Raw genomic sequence first — 20784 nt, forward strand, 5'->3', positions numbered from 1 at the left:
GACAGTACGTGTTATGTATGGTATGTGATATGATGAGGGAACTCACTAAGCTTTGTGCTTACGGTTTTCAGTTTTGGTTTCATGTACTTCGTTTTCAAAAGAAAGGAGTCGGTGATCGTAGCGCATCACACTATGATTTTCCGTGTATGAGATCTTTGGGATTACACTCTAATATTATTTATTGATAACATGTTTTGACTATTGACACTTTGGATTTGACATAAGATGTTATTATGGATGTTTATATACTTATGGTTTTATAATAACTTATTTAAAAATGAATTTTTTGGCCTTGAATTTTGGGATGTTACATATGTTACTAAATATTCCTAAGAAATCTATCAAGACTCCTAAGTAGCAGCTCAAAAATTCGATCATCGAACCGTGCGATCGAAATCCATCTCATCGCGATCAGACTCAGCTCCTCTTCCTTTAAGCTTCCTTTTTTTTTCTTCGATCCTACAAAACATCAAAATGTAATCTTATCACATCATGTATTAAGAATCTACAAACAGGCACTTAATAGAATTAGATAGTGGATTTACCTGAAGCAGAGTCATACATCTTGACTTTTTCATCCTTGTGATCTTTCAGGTAAATATGGCAGCTTCGCATCCAATGCCCCTTCTTTTGGCAATAGAAACAAACAGACTCTTTTGGAATGGGACATGGGACAATCTCAGACTTAGCTTTTCTCTTTACCATCCGGTCAAACGTTTTGATCTCGGCCGATCCATTTCCATTAGGAAGAGAAAACTTTTATGGACTTCTAATGTCACCATTGACAATGTCTAAGGAAGTCTGGGAAGTAGATCGTTCATTCAATTTGATTTACCAGAACACCAAAGCATTGCTGATTCAGCAACAATTAGCAAATATGTAAGATCGATAAGGTTCACGTCGAGGTCTGTCATATAGTAATCTTTAATGAACTCACTATATGACTCTGGAAGCGATTGAAGAACCAAGTCAACAGCTAGCTTCTTCGAGACATCGACACCCAACATCCCCAACTTGTCAATATACAACTTCATCTCCAAGATGTGAGCGCATATAGATTTTCCGTCTTCATGTTTGCTTGCCAATAGGGCTTGAGTGACCTTGAACTTTTCAAGTCGACAAACATGTGGGTTAGGGAGAACTATTGGATGAGGTGAAGGAATTGAAGAATGATTTCCATTTCCATGATCTAATCGTGACACATCATCTTCATGTTGAAAGCTTTTTCCAAAAGATTCGGGAAGATCATAATTGTTAGAATTAGACATCTACAAAAGGGAGAAATTCAAGTTAGTTAATTCAATCCTTAATATAACACCCAAATGAAATATTAAGGCTAGGTCCAAACACAATATTCTACAATTCAGAAGAGGGATGTCGTAATCCAATTGCAAAATATTTGAAGGTAGGTAAATGACGATTTACCAATTTCCGCCATGAAAAACGAAAATGAACATTAGGTTTTAAATGAATTGAAATTCCTAGATCTTTTGAGATTCATTGAACTTTTGAATGGCATGTTTAATCTTAATTATGCCCTTCAAGTTTGTGACTGGGATACCGAGGATCACAAACAATGTGTGAATAACCACGCAAATTAGCTTGGTACTCTCGAAGATGTTTATCACCTAATCAATGTGCCGGTTAACCACACGTGCTCTATTGATCTATGATAGTCTATGAGCTACCCATTTCCATCCTTCATTAGTCTCATATTAGTGTGCATGTTAACCACACACGCTCCACTAACGACCAACAAGGTGCAGTGTGCAATTTCATGGATTAGCATCAATTCACATTTTTCATAAAGTAGCTAAGATTTGAGAATTTATAAAAGTGTTTAGTTACTTCATATTTAATTATACTTATAATGGAAGTTTGTATCCTATCCTACCTGTTCGGCTAATGACCCTCCACTAGTCAAGGGTGCGGTGGGTAAGAGTGGATACCCAATGACGGTCATTTTACAGGCTGCTTCCTTAAACACCCTTTATAGACCACATTCGTGAATAAGGCCTACTAACAGTAAGACTGACTTTTTACTTATACATATATAATATATTAGACCTTTAATATTATATAGTTTAAGGGTGTATTTTATACATTTAAAATACTAAGTGGTTTAATCTATTAGAAAATTAAACTTTTAATTTGATTAAACTTAAACCATATTATTATGGATTTATTAATCCTCTCTTTTAGTTAAACACTTAATTAATTTAATAAAATCCATATGGGTGTAATTTGAACATTTTAAAGCACTAGGGTCTTAGAATTTCATATTTCAAAATTAAAACATTTTAATCAAATTTTAAATTCCAAAAATTTAGGCAAATTTTGAAACTTTTCAAAATATTATGGTTTAACTATTTAAATTTTCAAAAACTAAAACTTTTAATTTCAAATTTAAACAATAAAACCAAACGGGTGTAATTTAAAACTTTTTCAAACTTACTAGGTTAAATATTCGAATCGAAATAATCTTATATTATCCATATTTAACCAAATCCATCAATTTTGATAAGGATATCTCATACCAATCATAAAAATCGAATTTATGCATTAAAAACGAGTTATGGTAATTATCCAAATCAAAATATGGCCAAAAAATCGAAAAATCCGGCATCAGATCTGACGACTCGTCGATTCCAATTTGGAACTTGTCAAGTTCATGCAACTCGTCGAGTCCATACATGGACTCATCGAGTTCAGCAGTCACACAGCAAGATTTTCGATTTCTTGATCTTTTGGTAGTTCACTTTTGCATCTATTCAATAGAAAAATGACATAGGCTCTGATACCACTGATGGGATTTGAGCATAACAACATTCCTATGGTGTACATGCAACCCTAATTGCTTTGGATCGAAGTTCTTCTCTATTGAACATATAACTATGAACTTTAAATCAATAACCCTAAGACTAGCATACAATTTCGAAAAAATCACATATGATTAGGGTTAGAAACTTTACTTTACTTGTTATGTAGCAATAACAAGAACTCCTTGACCTTTGAAAGGTTAGGGCCCCAAGTGTTGCACCTCTAATGGAGTCACAAACACCCAATGCAACAAGATGACTTAGGAGAGAGGCGAAATTCGGCTAGGACAACTCCAAGAAGCATGCATTAGCCGAAAATCCATAGTAGAGAGTTCCTTACATAGTTGTGGCTGCTAGGGTTTTCAGGTGGAAACCCCAATTCCTTACTTAGGCAACAAGCAGCTATGAACTCCTTTCTTAGAGCCCATGGACGAAATCTATAGGGCTTCCTTATAGGATTTTGTCCACTCCATTCTATGGAGTCCATCAGCCCAATTTTGCAACTATCAATGATTGCAAAACCAGTCCCTCAATTATTAACCAGTTCCTTTAATTCCAAAATTAATATCAAATTAATTTCTGATTAATCACTAATTTATAATATGATTTCCAAATAATATATTAATCTTTTAATATATTAATAAAACCATTTTGAGTAGAATCTATTATTCTTATAATAAATCCTACTTACTTTCTCTCGACATGTCATCCTATCAAGTTGCATGAGTGAAGGTAACCCAAAAGGACCATGCTCATAATCAAATCAAGCACAAACCAAAAATATTTATGGGCTTAGACACCTAATCCAACAAAAACATTATCTCCAAACAGTTTAGGCGAAATCAATCTAGACAACTGAGACAATAATGATATTCCACAGGGTTCTGGAGTTGAAAGCGAACATGAACATATTTGAACATATTGATGATAACAAGACACTATAAGAAATAAGAGTATTATCGGCGACAGGCATAGCCGCTAATAGTGGCGTTTGTCGCCGCTAATACTTTTAGCGGCGACGTGTCCTCGCTAAAGGTCGTCACTAATACTTCAAATGTCGCTGCTAAATGTTTGTTGTCGCCGTTAATAACCACGCGTCGCCACTATAGGCGTCGCCGATAAAAGTATTTTCCATTTTTTTTGTATTTAACATTACAATTAAAAATAAAACTATATAAAAAATAAAAAGCTGTTATAATATTAATTAATCTAATTCAACATCCTTGCATTCAAAAATATTAATCTAACATTCGTTCTAAATACTCATCCAATTTAACATAATACAAAATATCCAAAATCCTAGTCTAAAGTTCTTACACAAACAAAACATTACAAAAATCCTACAATACTTGTCATCATCGCTCTCCTCGTTTCCTCCGGTTTCATTTCGTTGTGGCAAAGAACAAAACCAATCTTCAAGTGCGGCACTATGTAATGACCCAAAATTTAGGACCAAAAATTTCTTTTAATAAATCATTACTTAAAGTAAAGTCATCATTCCAAAACATAATATGAGTATAAGTTTTCAAAACACATGTTCATTATCAGAGTAAACATTCCCAGGCTATCTAATCTATAGTGTGTGTGCCATGCGATCACCCCGAGCTCTTCCCTCCGCTACCGGAAGTACCTGAAACCAAAACTGAAAACCGTAAGCACGAAGCTTAGTGAATTCCCCACCCTACCACATACCATGCATAACCGCATACTGCACATACTGGGCCACGCCCACTATCTTGGGCCTCGCCCCTACCTTGGGCCTCGCCCGCTACAACGGCCCCGCCGCTCCAGACCCCGCCTAGCTTCGAGCCCCGCTCGGATACAGATCTGTTTTACTTAGGCCTCGCCTGTCACAGGGCCTCGCCCATCAACAAATAATAACACATAAACATTTCACAACACATAACTAACGCATACAACTGGTTCTGTCCTAAGGCCTAGCCTATCCTGGGCCTCGCCCATGTCCTGCTATTGATGAGTCATGGGACCCCGTCCACGCTCCTAATGGTAGTGAGGTACGGGCCTAGCCCACTCTCACTCCTGTTCTAGTTTGGGCCTCGCCCCTATTCTGCTACTAATGAGATATGGAACCCCATCCACACTCTGCTATTGGTGAGATACGGGACCTCGCCCACACTCACCTCCCTACCAGGAACATACATGTATCACATAGACAACAAGTATAACTATCATATAAACAATTCCTTGGGCACCCGCCCGCTATTACTAGACCTTGTCCTGAAAATAATACTAGCATACTGTGCCTAGGGCTAACCCCCGGGTCTTCTACTCATAACTACATGGGTCGGCATTGTGGCCTTAGACCCATTCACACAAAGGGAAACTCACCTGCACTGGCTGAACTTGCTGATGATCTCACTAGTTGCTGCCCGACAACTCACGGAACTCCTGCTCCCCTTGCTCCCCGAACTACCAATATCAATGCAACACTGAGTCTAACTGACCCCCGAAAGACAACCAAGTCCACCCTGGTCCAAGGTCAAAGTCCTGGTCAAAGTCAACCTTCCAGGTCAACCCTACTCACCGAGTCACCCTACTGACTCGCCGAGTCACCCTACTGAGTCGCCGAGTTCATAATGTTCAGATTCCTTCCATTCACGACTCGACTCGCCGAGTCTACTGATTTCTGAGTGTCCAACTCACCGAGTCTTCACCCGACTCACTGATTCGAGTCTCAACTTGAAGGGTTTGGGGTTTTGCAACCTGACTCGCTGAGTCCAAGAACAGACTCGCCAAGTACAAGGCAATCATCATACGACTCGATGAGTTGTTCATCCCACTCATCAAGTTTCTCCACAACTTCATGCTACTCGCCGAGTCCACCCAAAGGACTCACCGAGTCCCTTCAGATCTCCTTACATGCAGAGGACATTTGAGTCATGCATGAACTCCAAACTGTAGATCCACCCTTCCCAAGCCTTTTCCCCACGTAAAGTTGCAAACTTTACGTGTAGAGAAGGAGATCTAGGCAAAATGTGCTATAAACTAGGGCTTAAGGCAAAAAGGCTCCATGATCCACTCAAGGGCTGATACTTTACGGAATTCTAGACCAACATGGATCTGAGGTAGCAACCTCAGATCTGAACCTCTAGCTCAAAGGTTACTCTTAAGCCAAGAATGCCCAAAACACACACAAAGATCTAGGTGCAAATGAGGGGAGATAGCAGCTTGTTACCTCCAAGATGAACACCACTGAAGTAGATCTCGGATCTACACCTCCTCCTTGAAGCAACCTACTTGCCCTTCAAGTTCCTTTCCCCAAAGTTCCTTCCTCCAAGCTTTAACTCTCAAAATGATGGAAGCTCTCACGAATTCAAGGGTGTACTGGCTCTCTAGGGTGATATGGGGGCTGAGGGAGGGACATAACACCCTTTAAATTGGACACAACTCCCGGGATTAGGGTTTTCCTCGTTCAGACCAGACTCGCCGAGTCACCTTGGCCAACTCGCCGAGTCGGTCGCTTACTCCTCGACTCGGTTCCCGCTCGGACTCGCCGAGTCCCTCCTTGGACTCGCTGAGTCTACCCTTAAATTAGGGCTTTTCTTTCCTTTCTTGGCCTTCGAAACTTTGGGTGTTACAACTCTCCCACACTTAAACTAAACTTCGTCCTCGAAATTTAATATACTCTACTGTCGGCGATCTGCCTCCAATGCCCTACCATCCATTCTAACACCAGCTGCCTAACTTTGTTGGCCTTCCGATCAGTCATTCGGACTAACGCCAATCCTTACCGATAATAATCTCGGGTGCATCCTGACCCTGAACCTCCTGGAAACACAACTTACTCAACCGACAATCTTTCTGGATTACCGACTCTCACCGATTGCTAACCCAAGACAACCACTAGTCGCTCCTAGCGACATTCGAAGGAACTCCCACCACCTATACTTCTCAATCTATTCTACCAGGCTGGCACTACAATGTTCTAGGATCCTCAACCCCCCCCCCCCCTTATCTAGACACCAAGATCCTTACCAGGTCCCACCTGCACTACTAAAACTCACGGGCCTCGCCCACGGGTCTCACCCAACCATACTACTGAGCAACCCTGCTCCCAGGTCTCACCTATACTGCTATCCTCATACGGGCCTCGTCCACGGGTCTCACCCGACTATATCCTAGAACGGCCTCTTCCAAGGTCTCATCTCTCAATGGCTATACAGACAACTCCATACCATTCTCATCCATTCCCCATTCCCGATCCCTATCTGAATGCTAGGAGATAAGGGCCTCGCCCCGACTCCGCCAACGAAGCTACTACAAAATGCTACGGCTGCCCCGTAGTCTGACAACACTTCCACCATTGACTGCTAGTGAATGCTACGGCCGCCCCGTAGTCTTACATCACTTTCCACCACTGACTGCTAACACGAAAACATCTCCTGCTATTTGACCTCAAGATCTCCATTCCGACTCACACGAGTCCTACATGCGGCCCTTTAACCTGAATCTGAACCACATACCCACCATTACCCTTTACACGCACGCACTGATGGGAAGTTCTCAAACTCCCAACCCTGAACTACTCAATTCGTCAAACGCTGAACTACCTCCTTTCCTTCTCAGAAATCATATACCCGATCTGGATTTGCGTGCCCTTACCCTTATACACTCGGAGGATTCTCCCCCACTTTGATCCTGCTTACACCTCGATGCTCGATGAAGAGAAATCCCAATCCTTGCTACCATAATCAATCCGCTGAGGAATCCCAAGCTTACCATAGCTAAGGGTCTAACTTGACCATTCTAAAACTTATACGGCTCCGAACTAGCGAGACATACCGAGTCTCTCCAAGGCATGCTACAGATACTGCACTCTAAGTAACCTTCTTCGATACAACCCATCCCTTAATTACTAACCAATATCCAAGGTATGCAGATGGCATATAAGTCGATCATAATCAATCCGCTCAAAAATAAAATACTCATACATATAATGATGCAGAACCATAACAATATAATCATGCACAAAATAAAAGAACTGAAAACGGAAGTCGCATACCTACAACGTCCGGCGCTGCTCGCGTCTCCAAAGTAGCCATCTGAAAAGCCCTGCCTCTAACTGCAGGCGCCTCCGCACGGCCCTAACGGCTGTCTGTGATCCTCAAAGTTGCAGGGGCAGGTGCCATCACCCGTCCTGCTGGAAGAAAACTGGGGCACTGGGCCTTCTTGTGGCCCCGCTGATTGCAGTGAAAACATATCAAGTCTGATCCCTGAGTGATGGTAGCAGTACAATCTCTGCTAAAATGACCAATCCAACCGCACCTGAAACAGCCAGACTCACCACCACTACCACTCCTGCACGCGCTCCCATGCGTCCTGCCACACCTTCCGCATCGACTGCGGTCATGATAATCCCTCGATCTCGACTCCGATCCCTTGGGCCTTTTGCCCGAACTTGCAGCTACCTGAACCTCATCTGGCTTCCTCTTCCGGATCTGCTCCAAATCAATTTCCCTCTCCCTGGCCCGAGAAATCATATCCTCCAGAGTCTTACAACCAGACCTGCTCACGAACTCCCTGATGTCATCCCTCAGCATCTCGTGATATCGTGCCTTCTTCATCTCCTCATTTGCGACATACTGCGGAACAAGAAGGGCTCTCTCTCTGAACTTGGCGGTGATCTCCGCCACAGTCTCAGTAGTCTGCGTCAAATCCTAAAACTTCCGGGCCAACTGCTGCACCTCAATAATCGGCGAAAACTCCGCTCTGAACCTAACTGAGAAATCACTCCAAGTCATCGCGTCCAACGCGACGTCATCACCCAAAGCATGACCAATCTCTTCCCACCAATCCCTCGCTCTGTCCTTCAGAAGACAGGAAGCGAGTCTGACCTTGTCCTCCTCAGGGCACCGGCTCGTACAGAATGCGTTGGCAACATCAGCCAACCATCTGCTGCTAGCGATGGGGTCCCTAGCCCCATGATAATCTGGTGCCCCACAAGCCCTGAACTCCCGAAATGTCAAGGTACGCGCTCCCAGTAAGGCCATCATCTCAGTACGGAAGGCTCCCAGCCTCTCATCCAAAATCTCCAATATACCCTCCTTGACCGTGCCAAAGATCACAGGAGTCTGAGCTAGAATACTGCGCGTCACCTCGGCTGATATCAACTCTCTCATCCGCTCCTCGAGCTACTCGGCCCCTAAACCCGAGCCCAATCCCTCTCCGGCGCCTGATCCGCCTGCTGGTCCCTCTTGCAATGTCACCATACTGAAACATATAACATAACCATTATCAGAATACTCCTCACTGCCGCGAGACCAAACATACTCACTACTAGGTTCCCGATCTTGTCTCAGCCTTTCCCGAATCGAGTACGGATCCTTTGCTTTCAGTAGTACGGGCCCATACTACCTTCCACATCTATCCGTACTTTCCTCAAGAACTGCTTTGACTCCACCAGGTCTCTTTTCTACTACTACTGCTCCCAGCACTACCTCATCCTAGGCTTACCCTAGGGAAACCTTTGACTCAACTCAAACCAGTCCTCAGCTGCTGAAGGCCTCCTCGCAATGCCAATTAGCCATCACCTGGATACCATCACATGTGATGAGGCTCAGATAATCCTTCAAGTAAAAGACTCGTTCCTACAACGGTTGGACTCAAACAAGAGCTGCGCAATAGGACCAAATCCAACACTCTGAGATTATTCAACCCTGATCACATGTGACGTGACGTATCCACCTAATGGCTAACTCCCATCACTTAGAATCCCACAATGCACAAAGCAAGCAGCATTCAGACAAGGGAAAATCTAACCATAACATACTCAAGCAATCATATCCACATAGCAAGAACCTGAACTAGCATGCAACACAACTCATAAACTCAGGCATAACCTAATCAGGCTATCCTACTACTGACTATTCAGCACTATCATGCAGATCAAAAGCACATATAACAGGCACATAAGGCATCCTCCCTAGATCCTTAGTCCTAATCTAGCATGTTGTTCTATTAACTGATAACCAAACCATAAACTTGTATGGGTATTTTGGGGTACTTACTTGAGCTCGGTTGATTGCATGCACCACACCTCTTTTCTCTTTTCAAAGTTCTTTTCTTTCTGAATTCTTTTTACTATTCTAAAACCATTTTCTTTCTCAAAACTCTTTTTACAAAACTGTCTTTCCATTTTGAAAACTTCCTTACCAATTCCTCAGTTTGAGTTCAGACACACCCAAGAGCATGTCCGAATCCCTCAAACCAAGGCTCTGATACCAACTTGTAACGACCCAAAATTTAGGACCAAAAATTTCTTTTAATAAATCATTACTTAAAGTAAAGTCATCATTCCAAAACATAATATGAGTATAAGTTTTCAAAACACATGTTCATTATTAGAGTAAACATTCCCAGGCTGTCTAATCTATGGTGCGTGTGCCATGCGATCACCCCGAGCTCTTCCCTCCGCTACCGGAAGTACCTGAAACCAAAACTGAAAACCGTAAGCACGAAGCTTAGTGAGTTCCCCACCCTACCACATACCACGCATAACCACATACTGCACATACTGGGCCAGGCCCACTATCTTGGGCCTCGCCCGCTACAACGGCCCCGCCGCTCCAGACCCCGCCTGGCTTCGAGCCCCGCTCGGATACAGATCTGTTTTACTTAGGCCTCCCCTGTCACAGGGCCTCGCCCATCAACAAATAATAACACATAAACATTTCACAACACATAACTAACGCATACAACTGGTTCTGTCCTAAGGCCTCGCCTATCCTGGGCCTCGCCCATGTCCTGCTATTGATGAGTCATGGGACCCCGTCCACGCTCCTAATGGTAGTGAGGTACGGGCCTAGCCCACTCTCACTCCTGTTCTAGTTTGGGCCTCTCCCCTATTCTGCTACTAATGAGATATGGAACCCCATCCACACTCTGCTATTGGTGAGATACGGGACCTCGCCCATACTCACCTCCCTACCAGGCACATACATGTATCACACAGACAACAAGTATAACTATCATATAAACAGTTCCTTGGGCACCCGCCCGCTATTACTGGACCTCGTCCTGAAAATAATACTAGCATATTGTGCCTAGGGCTAACCCCCGGGTCTTCTACACATAACTACATGGGCCGACATTGTGGCCTTAAACCCATTCACACAAAGGGAAACTCACCTGCACTGGCTGAACTTGCTGATGATCTCACTAGTTGCTGCCCGACAACTCACGGAACTCTTGCTCCCTTTGCTCCCCGAACTACCAATATCAATGCAACACCGAGTCTAACTGACCCCCGAAAGACAACCAAGTCCACCCTGGTCCAAGGTCAAAGTCCTGGTCAAATTCAACCTTCCAGGTCAACCCTACTCGCCGAGTCACCCTACTGACTCGCCGAGTTCATAATGTTCAGATTCCTTCCATTCGCGACTCGACTCGCCGAGTCAGTCCATGACTCGCCGAGTCTACCGATTTCTGAGTCCAGACCTGTCCAACTCACTGAGTCTTCACCCGACTCACTGATTCGAGTCTCAACTCGAAGGGTTTGGGGTTTCGCGACCTAACTCGCCAAGTCCAAGAACAGACTCGCCGAGTACAAGGCAATCTTCATACGACTCGACGAGTTGTTCATCCCACTCGTCGAGTTTCTCCACAACTTCATGCTACTCGCCGAGTCCACCAAAAGGACTCGCCGAGTCCACCAAAAGGACTCGCCGAGTCCCTTCAGATCTCCTTACATGCAGAGGACATTTGAGTCATGAATGAACTCCAAACTGTAGATCCACCCTTCCCAAGCCTTTTCCCCACGTAAAGTTGCAAACTTTACGTGTAGAGAAGGAGATCTAGGCAAAATATGCTATAAACTAGGGCTTAAGGCAAAAAGGCTCCATGATCCACTCAAGGGCTGATACTTTACGAAATTCTAGACCAAAATAAGCATGGATCTGAGGTAGCAACCTCAGATCTGAACCTCTAGCTCAAAGGTTACTCTTAAGCCAAGAATGCCCAAAACACACACAAAGATCTAGGTGCAAATGAGGGGAGATAGCATCTTGTTACCTCCAAGATAAATACCACTGAAGTAGATCTCGGATCTACACCTCCTCCTTGAAGCAACCTACTTGCCCTTCAAGTTCCTTTCCCCAAAGTTCCTTCCTCCAAGCTTTAACTCTCAAAATGATGGAAGCTCTCACGAATTCAAGGGTGTACTGGCTCTCTAGGGTGATATGGGGGCTGAGGGAGGGACATAACACCCTTTAAATAGGACACAACTCCCGGGATTAGGGTTTTCCTCGTTCAGACCAGACTCTCCGAGTCACCTTGGCCGACTCGCCGAGTCGGTCGCTTACTCCTCGACTCGGATCCCGCTCGGACTCGTCGAGTCCCTCCTTGGACTCGCCGAGTCTACCCTTAAATTAGGGCTTTTCTTTCCTTTCTTGGCCTTCGAAACTTTGGGTGTTACACACTACATGCCGGATCTTTTAACATTTTTGTAAGCATGTCCAGCTACAAAGAAAACAACACAATCATATAAGTTAAATCAACAACTTACGACAATATCAAACAACATATTAAACTATAACCAAACTACAAAAAATTACTCTAGACGAATTAAGAGTATTAGCATTGTACATGCTACCCATATTGTATATTACACATTATAGCATTGTACTTTTTTCATTTCTTTTTCCATTATAGCGTTGTGCTTTCATAAACAACAATTACCAAACTACAAAATACCAATATATCAAACTATAACCAAGCTAACAATTACCAACATATAAACCGTTACCAAAATAACAGTTACCAACATTTGAAAGTATTACTAAACTAACAATTACTAATAATTGAAACAATTACCAAAATTAAAGTCTTGTTACCTGTGATTGTGGCAGTGGTTGTGTCAACGGTTGGAATTCAAATAAAGTTACTATTACCAATCAATACATACATACAAATATACATTACATATACATATAAATACACTTTCCGTTATAACATTGTACTTTCCAAATAAGCCCTTAAAAGTTAAATGATGTTCCAATCAATACATACATACATATACATAAAAGTACACATATTTCATATACGTACAAATACACTTTCCATTATAGCATCCAACTTTGTTTTTATCATTTTTTTCATTATAGCATTGTAGTTTCCAAAATGCATAGAAATGCACAAATTACATACATACTTTTTTATACATACAAATACACATACAAAAATAATACACGTCCAAAAACACATATACATACATCATACACATACAAATACACATATGATACACATACAAATACATAAAATCACATATACATGCATCATATAAATTCAAAATATACATAAATACATCATACACATCCAAAATACAAATATACATACATACCCACATATAAATACACTTCTATTTATACAAAATCAACATATTATATATAAAAAAAAGTAGAAAAAATAAAACATGTGGTGTGGTGGCAGAGAAGGTAGATTCCAGCAGGAACAATGGCGGTGGCAGTCAAGTGCTATGGAGATCGACAACAACACTTCTCCTTTGGTAGGGATCTTAAATTTCTGGAAAAATACTTAAAAATTACTTCAATAAATAGGTAATTCAGTGGGAAGAGGACAAAAACGAAAAGAAAAAGAGAAAAAACGAAGTCTCACCTGTGACGTTGCCGGTGATAAGCTTTGTTGCCGGAGTGGTGGGCGAGGACGTGGCTTTGAATGGAGAAAGTCGAGATTTTACTGAGGAAGAATGGGAAAATCAAGTGAGGAAGAATATACAACGGAAGGGGAAAGAACAAGGGAAGAAGGGTATCATCTGCTGTAACGCTCGTATATCTAGGCTAGTCAATTTAGAGATAATACAAAAGAGTATTTAGAATAAATAATCTTAACCAAGTTGTAGAATATTCCTCAAGGGTTCCGTACATATAAAGAACATCAAAATCCGAGTTATAACGAAGAAGTTATGGTCCATCGAAGTTTTACGGCAAAACCGGCACGACACGACGCGACGTAAATAGTGAAGTTACGATAGAAGACTTTTTGGCCTTAGTGATCTAAAAAAAATTCGTAGAATATGTTAGCCTGAGAGTGTCCATAAAAAGAACGCCTAAATCTGACTTCGTATGAAGAAGTTATGATTTTTCTAAGATTTGGCTTAGCAGTGCACGACCCGAAACTCGAATTTTAGTTTGAGCGGTTTTTGGCCTACGCGACCTAAATGAGAGTTGAAGATATCATTAATAGGAACTCAAAGGTAAAAAGAGAGACAAAAATGCAGTCCGTATGAAGGAATTACGAATTCTTTGTGGTCATTTAACAGTATAATCTCATCCTACTATTAAATTTATGATCGGTGGATAATTAGCCAACGGAGTTAAAATGAAAGTTGTAGATATTATTTTTACCTACGCATGGATATAAATAACATCGAAAACGAAGATCGTATGTGAAAGTTATAGACGAAGCTTAGTCTCTACTTTTCGAGTGCGGCGAATTCGATACAGTTTTGTAAATCCGAGATAGAATGGGAACCAACCAACGGGGTCTAAATGAGAGTTGTAGTACTCGTAAATACCAACAGGTGGATATATATATATATATATATATATATATATATATATATAAAGTTGGAAACGGAGCTCGTATGCGAAAGATATGGACGAAGCTTAGTCACTACTTTTCCAGCGCCATAAATACGATGCAATTTATGTAACTATGAGATAAAAGGAGAATTAGCCGACGAGGTCTAAATGAAAGTTGTAGTCCTCGTAAATACCAATGCGTGGATATAAATAACGTAGAAAACAGAGCTCGTACGCGGAAGATAAGGACTAAACTTAGGGGCTACTTTACTATAAAACTTCTATAAGTAAATGATGAATCCTTCATAATTTCTTCACACCATAAGCATTTCTTTCTCTCTCTAACTTCTCTCAAGCCTCCCTAAACCCCTCGCATGTCTAGGGAACCTCCCTAGCACGAGAAGGAAGCCCAGGAGCGCTCGACGGCTACGAGAAGAAAAGCTTTTGGCTCGGAAGCGCTGCTCCAGCGAAGCCCGGTTTTTAATAAAAACTCGTTGTATGTGAGCTACGCCTATACTATATTTAATATAGCTTTTATTTAAATATATTAATGTTATTAGGACCTTAAATTAATTATTAGGGCTATTATTATTATGTGTTTTATAAGTTTCGTTATAATATCTTTTTAACCACTCGCGGTACGGGGAATCTGGTTTAAAAGACTGCATAGGGTTGTTGGATTTCAGAAGTGCTATATCCCAAAATGGTCCTGCCCTCCAGTGTTTTACGTCTGGCCCCTGTCTGTACATAGTGGGTGAAGAGTATTGTTTAACGTTTATATAATAGTAATACTAGCTAGACTATTAATTAGTCTCAGTGAATATTAGACTAAACCTTAGCAATAATAATGCTAGGTTTCGTCGAAGGAAAATAGAATCGTTAAAAGCAAAGCGCTACCCGAATTTGGAGTCATCACTTTAACAAGTGAGTGCATAGTCCATTTCATCTTACACATAGAGATTAAGTATTTAATATAAATTACGTGCTATGTGTGCATACTGTCTGAATACTTGTTGTCTATGTTGGGTGAGAGATTTTTATACATGTTTTAAATGTTTTAAACTGTATATGTATTTTTATATCTACAAAATATGTTGGGTAAAGCATGGGTAGATGAAGGACAAGGGGTGAAAGCTGAAATAGAGGAATATTAGTGGTATGGACCTAGTGCCCTATAGGTGAACATTGGCAGCAATGGACCTAGTACCCTATAGATGAGCACTGGCAGCTGCGCCACAACCTGTAGATGTTGTTGATGTACGATAAACATCCTAGCAGTTGCGCTCTAAGGATAGTATCGGCAGCTGCGCCTAATAGAGAACATTATAACCATGACAGTAGCGCCTAAAGGACAATACCGGCTAATGCGCCTCGTAGAGAATGTCACAATTTTGGCAGTCGCGCCTAAGTGACAGAACTAGCAGCTGTGCTTGACAGATGTGTCATTGACAACGATGAAATTCGTACCTATTCCTTAGGATAATCCTTAGGAATTAATGAACGAGAAATAGCTGATTCTTAGGGTAGATCCTTAAGAATAAAGAAGATAATGGGGATGGGTAATTGGGTTGATTATTTGATTATTTAAACATAATAATTATATTATTGTGGGTTGAAAACCCTATGTACTCACCAGGTTTCCCAACCTGACCCGCTAAGTTTATTTATATCATAAGCGATGATCTGAAGTCACATTACACTGAGAGATTAAAGAGATATAAATCACTAGTGATAAGGAATGTAAGTTCTGTTTATGCTTATGTTTCTGTATTGACGATGACATCCCAAATGTTTTAAAATGAATAAAAATACTTTTCTTCGGAAACGCTTTGATAACGTTTTATCATGTTTTACTGGGAACAAATTCCGCAACATTTTTATTAAAATAGACACTCTGGTTTTAATAAAGCATAAACAAAATCGGTCTTTTCTAGCCGTGAAAATGGGGGATGTCACATCTGCGCTGGGTATTAGTGGCGACGGTTATTAGTGGCAACGACACCCATTTAGCGACGTGAATGCCTTTTTAGCGGCAACACCTGTGGAGGGAATCTTTGGCGGTGTTTTTTCCGAGTATTAGCGGCGACAATGTTATTGGTAAGCATGTCACCGCTAAAAGTTGTGTACAATGTGAATTTCTAGTCATTGGATTAGGCACAAATCAATGGTTATGATTTCACCTCATCGTTTGACACAAATCGACGTCGAGGAGGCTTTAGTAGCGTTGCCACTAAATGCGTCGCTGCTAAAGCCTATTACTCTTGTAGTGAGAGAGTCGTTTATTTCCATAACCTGATTCCACCAGCTATTGATGACAACACGAACCTCCGAAGCGATAGACCAATCCAAAAGAAGATGGGACATGGTCCCAATAATGGTTTTGCAAAGCGGACACGAATCGGAGGGGGTTGTTACAAATGGTATCAGAGATGGGGCACAAGTCGATGTGTTCGACGGGGACGTTGAAGCCTATAATGGGGGGTGAAAGCAGGCAGGCTAGTTGCACCTAATCCCGCATCGGCTAGGAAGGAGAACTAAGCTTTCCTTATAAAGGGTGTGGATGTCTTCCCTAACACAACGTGTTTTAAAGTCGTGAGGGTAGTATATCCCATAAGAACTCTGCAGTTAAGCGTGCCCGGGTAGTATATCCCATAAGAACTCTGCAGTTAAGCAGTATCGGGATGGGTGACCCCCTAGGAAGTTTTCGTGTCAGGAGCCCAAAATGTACAATATTGTGACACGTACCAGAGGGGGATGTTACAAATAGTATCAGAGCTGGGGCACGGGTCGATGTATTGACACCCCCGAACCAGACGACGAAAACGTCTAGGGGCTTGTGTGTGACTTCATCTTGACATATCATTACAGAGTATATAATTGAAACATAACATCATCATCATCACACATGTAATATAACAACATTCATTGTTTGCATTGAGTATTGTGTTTGAATATTACATGCCAAAATAGTGAGAGTATGATAAAAAAAATATAAAACAATATCCATTACTCTGTTTCGTTCATCCTGCTTCAACGGTTTCCTGAGAATACAAGTTATTTTGAAAACGGTCAACATAAAAATGTTGGTGAGTTCATAAGCATGTTTGTGAAAATGATTTGTATAACTTTGAAAACCATCAGAAAATCCGATATTTTCTAAAAACTGTTTAGTGTGTTTGTGTTAGATCTTGTATTAATGCATGTATGTTATTGTTTAGTTGATTAAAAAGGGTAAAGAGAATGTAGAGAGAATGTAATAGCATGTAAAGAGAATGTTCCCAGACAACCCGATTTTGCCTGTAAAAAAATGGTCTTCCGTAAACTTCATAACGTTAATTCCTCTAAGCGAGTCGTCATAACCATACTAAATGATGACAATTTCACCTGTCTTGGCGTCGTCGGACGCCGGTTTTGACTTTGATTATAAGGTTTTTGTTACCCTAGACTGAGTTAGTCTAACTGTAGTGAACAGCTGAGGTGTGGGGTGTCAACCCCGTATAGATCTATACACAAATCTCCGCTCTCCCTCCACGAAATTCTGGTTATAACTACAGGCTACGATCGTACACTTAATAGGTGCCAACCGACAAAACTCACTAGATCCTTAATCGAATTTACGCGAAGAAAAAGGTATAAACTCATTCCAGGACCAATAATCCATGTAAGTGAACCACTAAGGCATCGCTAAACATGTAATCATTTCAAGACCCAAATGGAATGAGATTATATAACACGGGCCCAAAATATATATGAAATGACGACTCATGCCCATTTCACATGTAAAGTATTTACCGGCCCAAATTGCACACAAATAGTATCCAAGGCCCATCGCACATTTTAATGGGTCAATGAGGCCCAATAAACATATAAATAGTATATAAGACCTCTCACACATAAAAAATGATCAAATTAATCCGTTTATTAGTTTATCGTTGGTTTTGGTTCAGGTATTCACTAAAATATCAAAAGAAAGAAGAGCACATAATAAACTCATTCCTAGGCCCAATAAACATGTAAATAGACCACTAAGGCCCACTATATGTGTCTATTATTTCCAAGCTCAAAAGGAATATGAATGTCTATCCTGAGCCCAATATACATGTAAAAGGACACTAAGGCCCACTAAACATGTATATTATTTGCAGGCCCAATAAGGATATGAATATCGTTTTTAACCCGTTTGCTATTGTTTTGTTTATTTTAGTTTGATTATTTACAAAGTTGATATAAAAAGCCCACTTTTGTAAAAACGACGTTCTTGGCCCAATAAGCCAAAAATTTAGAATTAAGGCCCAATTTTTGTAAGAAACACACTTTAGTCTCCATTTTGTTCAAAACTTGTGTTGATGACTAGTTTGTGGTAAAAATAATATTTTAAAACCGTTTTTGTCAAAATATCATTTTTGGCTTGATTTTTGTGGAAATATACATTTTTCTGGTTTTGGGCCTTTCCGACCTAGTTTTTGTAAAATTTGTAGAAAAATCATCGTAAGTTGAAATTTGGATCCGTAAATTTTGGAATTTTGGAAATTTTGTCTACTTTGTTCACAATTTTTTTCACAATTTTTAATGGCTTCTAACAAGTTTGAAATTGCTCACCTTCACAGGCTGGTCCAAAATTATTTAAAGTTTGATAGGCAGTTTTATAAAATTCGTCAAAAATTGTAGAAAAATCGTATGAAAACGTGAGAGTATTCATTTTAAAGGTATAAATATGAACTTTATCCATGTAAAACAGTTTGAAAAATATTTCCATTAAGAGGGTCAAAACAGTCCTAGATTGGACCAAAACTTTTCTGTCAATGGCTGTTTTGTGAGTTTAGTTTATAGATCTTTGAACACAACACTCATTTTTGCTATATCAAGTATACAAATCCCAGATCTACAAGTTTAAATGTATTATATGTTATAAAAACATACTTTTATCAAGGTTATTATGAAGATCCAAGTGATAATCTTCAAGTTCTTAACATATTTTTAGATTAATGAAGAAATCAACACATAATCACCAAATAATTCATGGAAAACACACATAGTCATGCATATACACATAGATCTACACATAAGACTTGTATTCTCCCCCTAAAAACAAGTAAAAACAGAAAAAAGGGGTATGAACTCACCTTGCTTGTTGATTTTGGTTTTAGTGAAGAAAAGAGGATGTTTTCGGCTCTTGCAAGCTTCCCTTGAGTGGATCTCGAGTTCTATGGAGTTCTAGGGCATGGATCATGAAATGATGTAGGTTAAGGAGATATTTAAGGTGTAACTTGGAGTTAAAACTATGAAGTCTAACTAAAACTTACCAAATATGGTGAACTTTGTTGAAGATCCTCTTGAAATCTTGCTCCAACTCACGAAATTTTAGAGAGGAAAGGATGGTTTTTGAGTGAAGTATTGAGAGTGTTTGGGAGTGAGATATTTTTTGTGTGTTTGTGCGTGCTCTTGGCCGAAAATAAGAGAAGAGAAAGAGGGTTTTTGAAGTGATGGTTGCATGGAGAACCACCTTGCAAAAATGATGTGTCAAGTGCATGTTATTTCCTTTTTTTTTCTAATAAGCATAATGGGCCATGAATTTGGGCTTAAGAGAAAGGAAGATGAATTAGTTTGGCCCAATTCTTTATTTAGTTCTAAATTATGAAGTCCATAGAGAAAATTTTCGTCCCCTTGGGCCCTTGGAAGGTTCACAACCCAAAATGGTAAAAGGAGTGGGTTTATGGCCCATTAAGGTTAAACAAATTTGTTTTAGGCCCATTATGACCCAAAATATTAAGTTTCATGAAGGTAAGTCCAATTAGAGACCATTTAAGGGTCCTAAGCCCAAAATAGTCAAATTGGAAGCTTATTGGTCCATTAGGCCCAATAAGAAAATCCTAGTCCATAATAAACTTGAGTCGGGATTTCTAGGGTTTCCAACCCTTATTCGAACATAGGAGATGTATTTGAACTAGAAGAGAGTATAGTATTTACTTAGAGTATAGACTTTTACAATGGATGATGTTTACATGGGAATATAATTTCCTAGCAAAATGCCAATTGTAACAGATGTGTTCAACAGGGACGTCAAACCCTATAACAGGGGTGAATGTGGGTTGCATCTGATCCTACATCGGCTGGGAAGGAGAACTAAGCATTCCTTAAAAGGGGTGTGGATACCTTCTTTGACACAACACGTTTTAAAGCCATGAGGGTAACAGATCCCATAAGAACTCTACAGTTAAGCGTGCTCAGGCGGGAGCAGTATCGGGATGGGTGACCCTCTCAGAAGTTTTCACGTCAGGAGCCCAAAACGGACAATATTGTGACACGTGTCAAAGGGGGATGTTACAAATGGTATCAGAGTTGGGGCACGGGTCGATGCGTTCAACAGGGACGTCGAACCCTATAATAGGGGTGAATGTGGGTTGCAC

The sequence above is a fragment of the Lactuca saligna genome, chromosome 9 (genome assembly GCF_052625555.1).
Source record: "Lactuca saligna cultivar CGN05327 chromosome 9, ASM5262555v1, whole genome shotgun sequence".
Classification (NCBI taxonomy): Eukaryota; Viridiplantae; Streptophyta; class Magnoliopsida; order Asterales; family Asteraceae; genus Lactuca; species Lactuca saligna.